This window comes from Haliotis rufescens, unplaced genomic scaffold (genome assembly GCF_023055435.1).
Source record: "Haliotis rufescens isolate VD_foot unplaced genomic scaffold, xgHalRufe1.0.p SCAF_8, whole genome shotgun sequence".
Classification (NCBI taxonomy): domain Eukaryota; kingdom Metazoa; phylum Mollusca; class Gastropoda; order Lepetellida; family Haliotidae; genus Haliotis; species Haliotis rufescens.
In genome coordinates this window covers 22,604,328-22,610,327 of record NW_025964372.1, presented here as the reverse complement: position 1 = coordinate 22,610,327, position 6,000 = coordinate 22,604,328, and positions in this window count along the sequence as shown.

Here is a 6,000-nt window from a genome sequence, read left to right as displayed (position 1 = left end):
TCTGGTGTCCCACGCCGCGATATTGCTGGAATATTGCTAAAAGCGGCGTAAAACCGTACTCACTCACTCACTCTTCGCATATAAGTACATTTGTACTTTCATAACTGATGGTAAACATTTCTATGTTGACTTATTACATATAATATTCTGTGGCTGTCTAATAAACTGACTGTCTATTAACTCAGGTCTTGTGTTGCTGTGTGGGTTGGTCGTGTACAGTGGTACCTCTTACTTATTGTGTCACTGATAACAAGGCCTGTTACATTGATATTGATTGACAATGTCGAATGTATTTATTTATTAAAAGGTTATTCAGCTATTTTTCCACAATCTTCCATGTTTCCGAATTGCTCAAAATTGTAAGATCTACACATAAAGGGTAATTGCGCTGTACAAAAAATATGTTTAAAAAAACTACCAAATACATTCTGAAATTTTATTTGAAAAGTATCAATTACTGTCATTAAAAAAGGGCGCATTCTGTGAGCATTTAGATCGTATTTAAATAAGATTGGGCATGATTAAAGTTCGATGTCTTTTTTTATATTTTATTCACATGCATATGTATGCCCTGAGTGAGTCTAGAGTTTGTTTGTTGTTAAACGCGACACTCAGCACTATTCCAGCTATATAACGGCGGTCTGTAAATAATCGAGTCTGAACCAGACGATCCAGTGATAGACATCATGAGCATCGATCTACGTAATTGGGATACGACGACGTACATCAACCAAGTCAGCGAGCCTGACAACGGAATGCCGTTATTCGTCTCTTACGCCAAGTATTGGTTGCTGAAGACCAATTCTAAACCGGATCTCATGTTGATTGACACTTGGCGGTAGGATAATTGATGTAAATGCGAGTAATAGTTATAACGGGACACTTCGGAGCCGCCGGATCGAATCTTATGTACACAGGCAAAACGTGCCTTTCTAGCCTCCAGAAAACGAATATATTGTATGAAAGCAACGAAAGTAATTTCTTTACTCAGGAATCTGAAATGATTTCATAATTGTTTTTGGGTTGTTGTTTTTTGTTTTTTTTGCGAATATTTCTAAAAGCAGTGTAAAATCATATTTACTCACTCACCCACCCAGGAGGGTACAGAATCCAATCTCATTAAAATCAGATCTTAGTTCATGCTATCGCTATGCGGCAGCAAGAACTTAGATCTGATTTTAATGAGATTGGTACAGAATCGTATCTTCATACAAATAATAAATTTATATATAAGGTCTTTATAAAATTTGCATTCGAAAGGAATATATGAATTTCTGATGCTAGTTTAACACAAATAACCCGTTGACGAACGGCAATAAAGATGGTTTCTAGGCTTCTATTAGGAGAGTGGAAAGTCGGTGGTTCGGTCCCCGGCCGCATCAAACCAAAAGACTTCAAAAGATAGTACTTGTTGTCACCCTGCCTGTTGTTACCCTGGCAGGAGGCAATGTACTGAGTCTAAGTGGAAAGTCGGTGGTTCGATGGCCAGTCGTGGCATACCAAATACTTTAAGAGATGATACGTATTGTTACCCTGCCTGGCACACAGCTTTTAGGGAATAAATGTGCTCGGAGTCAGTATACTGTGTATATGGTATCTCAGCAATCTCATTCAAATCAGATCTAAGTTCTCGCTGCCTAGACAAAGATCTGAGGACATTCCATTACGGGTCACGTCAGAACGCCCTTTCGCGAACTTTGACCGACCACTGAAATGACTAACAAGAAGTCGACATCAGCCAATTAGAAAGCAGCTTTCACGAGCTTTACGGCACTCGTTTCAACCTGGCGACTTCCATTTCAGACTACGCTTGAAAAATATGTTGACACAGTTCTCGATTAAAATTTTGAAAACTGAGCATATATATGTGCAATAACCTCGAATGTAATGTCCAATGGCAATAAGAGACTATTCGTGATTACAATATCTTGTAGGCCATTAGTTACAAAGAGTGATTGCATTTTGCGTAATACGAATCAACAATGTTCAATTCAGCATTCTGGTCACGGAATGGCCATGCCATGTAAGACACTATAGGTATGGTATATTCTCAGGTTCCTTAAGATCTGAAATAGGATCTGGTCGAGAAGATCAACCAACACTCGCCATACGGGCCTCATCAAACGTTCGTTACCCCATGAAGAGAGACGGGGCAACTGGTGTTTTCTTTCTCGTCTGTTCTGGCACGTAAAACACGTGCACCAAATAACAGAGTAAGCGTTAAAGCACGTGTTGGATATGCCATCTGCCGACCGTGTGTCCTGATACTGCTTGATGTAACTAGTTGTCAGGAGATTAGGGTGTTGATGTACTGTTTCACAACGACTACTTAGACTGCTTACGTCTTAACAGATCTGAGGTGGCTCATGTAAGAAACTCAACACAATATGTTGCGGGTAAACACAACATTGGGATCTTAAAAAGCCATATGGCGAGTTTAGTTATTAAAGATGAGAAATCCCACGAACAACATTTTCACCATGTCTGGGTTTCCCATCAAGAAATGAATGGACAGTTTAAAGACAAAAAATATGTTCAATAAAAGCAGATTCCTGTTTCTCGAAATAGACCGACCCTGAATAGGATAATGTCACTTTATTTTCATAAAAAATAACAAACGTCCTAAATGACACGTAGTGCAGAATGCACCAATCATTTAAAGGTTGGTTCTTTTTGGAATGAATCGATGTATTAAATATCGCCGACCAGAAGGGAGTGAGTGAGTTGAGTTTCACGCCGCTTTGAAAAGTATTCTAGTTATATCACTGTGTGTCAGCTTAAAGTGGGAGGAAAGCCTGAAGTGATGTATGTCTCAGACGTTAACAACTTCGGTGAAACCCACAAGCACTGGTATGGTGCTGACAAACCTAGAGACATAATCGGGGCAAACCCGCATTCATAGCTTCCTGGATTGCACAAGGGACGCAACTCTGTATACTGAGTTGCGGCTCCTTGGACGACTTGGCCCATTTTAACAAGGCACGATTGGCCCACAGGATCAGCATTGATTATTTATCTTTTAAATGGACAGAAGTTTAGATTCTTTATGAATGTTGAATTTTGTCGATGCAAGACTAACATGTGTCGAAAAGGCTGGTTTTAGCATTCCTCTAGCAGCCTGTTCCTAACATTTGTGTGAGTGAGCTGGGTGTAACGCCATTTTGAAGAATATTCTAGTTATATCACGGCGTGTCAGCTTAATGTGGGAAGGGGGCGGTCGGGTAGCCTAGTGGTTTAAGGGTGCGCTCCCGGGTTCGATTCCCGACATGGGTACAATATGTGAAGCCAATTTCTGGTGTCTCCCGTCGTGATATTGCTGGAATATTGCTAAAAGCGGCGAAAAACCATACTCGCTCACTCGCTAATGTTGGAGGAAAGCCCAAAGTGATGCAGTACTTTTGATAAAATATATATAAACCCTTGTATTTGAATATGAGAAGGTCTTTGAATGTTGTCTTAGGATATGTAAATAAAGATTACAAATACTAGTAGTTGGTAAGTACTGGCATGATCCAATCTCGTGCAAATCAAATCTTGGTGCTCGTTACCGATACAGAAAGTTGTTGTGTAGTGATAGCCAGAGACAAAGACCTGAGATCGGGGTGTTGCTGTAGTGAGCACTAAGATCTGATTTAAATAAGATTGGGCATGATCATAGTTCGATGGGTATTTTCATTTAAATCACCCGTATGCCCTGAGTGTTTGTTTGTTTGTTTGTTGTTAAACGCCACACTCAGCACTATTCAAGTTGTATAACGGCGTTCTGTAAATAATCGAGTATGGACCAGACAATCCAGTGACTGATATCACGAGCATCGATCTAGGCAATCGGGATACGATAACATGCATCAATTAAGTCTGCGAGCCTGACCACCCGATCCCATTAGTAACCTTACTAGGCCGAAATCGGTCGCCGAAACACTTAAGGTCCAATACCCATATCAAATACATCAGTATCGAATAACCATTTCTTGTTTGTTTCATTTTCATCCACGATGAAACATGAATGGATACTTTCTTTTGCCGGGCAGTTTAAATGGAATATTGCTGACGGTGGCGTTAAACCGGAAACAAACAGACACATTCGTGAATTGGGAAAACCTGAACTGATATGAAGTTCTGAAACTCACAGATATACATTTTCGAATCAGTCAAAGAGTTCACATTCTGATGTTTACACAGCTGTGGAATCGCTTATCTGTTGGTCATGCTGTGGAGCTCAAACATCAGGCAGCTGGCGCTGTATACAAACCCACATGCGCTGATAGTGTTTCATCTTTTCATGCAATGGTAGAACTTACATTATAAATATTTTTGTCATGTCATTATGTTTTGTAAGGGGTCATCTTGAAGACAGATCAGCTATCCTTATCTTGCTCCCATTTCACCTTTATATAATAGTGTTTACTGGATATAAACAGTTTGTCAGTTATATCAGCGTCAGTATGACGTGGGAGGACAGCTGTATGGCAAGCCGTTTTCACATTTATTAAGGAATTACAGATATCTTCAATTGTTTTAAAGATATCGGTATTTTATTTACAGATATCAATAATGTTTTTAAGATATCAAAAAATAATTAAAGATATCTTAAATTCATTTCTGATATCCATAATACAATTACTGATATCTTAAAATGTTACGGTGATATCAACAAATTAGTTTCTGATATCTCTAAATGTATTTAAGATATCATTAAACAATTACCATCCTACAATACATGAATATATTAGAAATAAATTCAAGATATCTTAAATTCAATTCAAGATATCTTGAAATAAGTTATTCATATCCACAAATGCATTACAGATATCTTTAATTCAATTAGAGATATCTTTAATTCAATTAGAGATATCTTTAATTCAATTCAAGATATCATGAATTCTGACCGTTACTGATATCAAACATCCAATTAAGATATCATTAATACTTTTGATGATATCTTTATATCAATTATTGATATCAGTTATCTAATTTAAGTAACATTATTAATGTAACATCTTTAATAATGGCAACAATTGAAGATATCAATAATTAATTATTGATATCTGTATTTAGTTTCAAGATATCAGGAATTGAATTAATGACATCAAAACAGAACATGACATTTTGATATCTTTAAATCATATTTTGATATCAATAATCGAATTTAAGATATCAGCAATTCTTTTCAAGATATCTTCAATTCCATTCAAGATATCTTCAATTCATTTCAAGATATCTTTAAAACAATTGAAGATATCTTAAATTTTATTGCAGATATCTACAATTATCTGCATTTAAGATATCTTCAATTCCATTCCAGATATCTTCAATTCCATTCAAGATATCTTCAATTCATTTCAAGATATCTTTAAAACAATTGAAGATATCCGTAATTCCGTAATAAATGTGAAAACGGCTTGCCATACAGCCGGACGTGATGCCAAAGATGTTTACCTTTTTGCTGAAACCCACGACATAAGGGTATGGTGCTGACAAACCAAGATACATGATCACGGCTAGAAATAAAGTCTTTTTTAAAAGTGTATATCTACAAAATATAAAAACCCATTCAAAACCAAACGAAGCTCAGAACAATCCTTATCTAGAGCTGAGAAAATCTAGACTTGTCAATTCATAGACTTGAGCTGGATTCTCTTGGGTCTTGGAGGTTGATCGGGATTCGAAACCAACGTTCATGTGTTTTTGGTGCGTATAAGGTAATATGTAATTGATGAAGTCTAGTGGAAATCATAAGAATGAGCAAGTGAGTGAGTTGGGTTTAACGCCGCTTTTAACAGTATTCCAGTTATATCACGGCGTGTCAGCTTACTGTGGGAGGAAAGCCCGAAGTGATGCAGGTCTCAGACGTTTACCACTTCGGTGAAACCCACGAGCACGGGTATGGTGCTGACAAACCTAGAAACATAATCGGGGCGAACCGGAATTCGAACCCACAATCATAGGTTTCCGGCGTGCCCAAGGGACGCAACCCTGCACAGCGAATCGCGGCGCCTT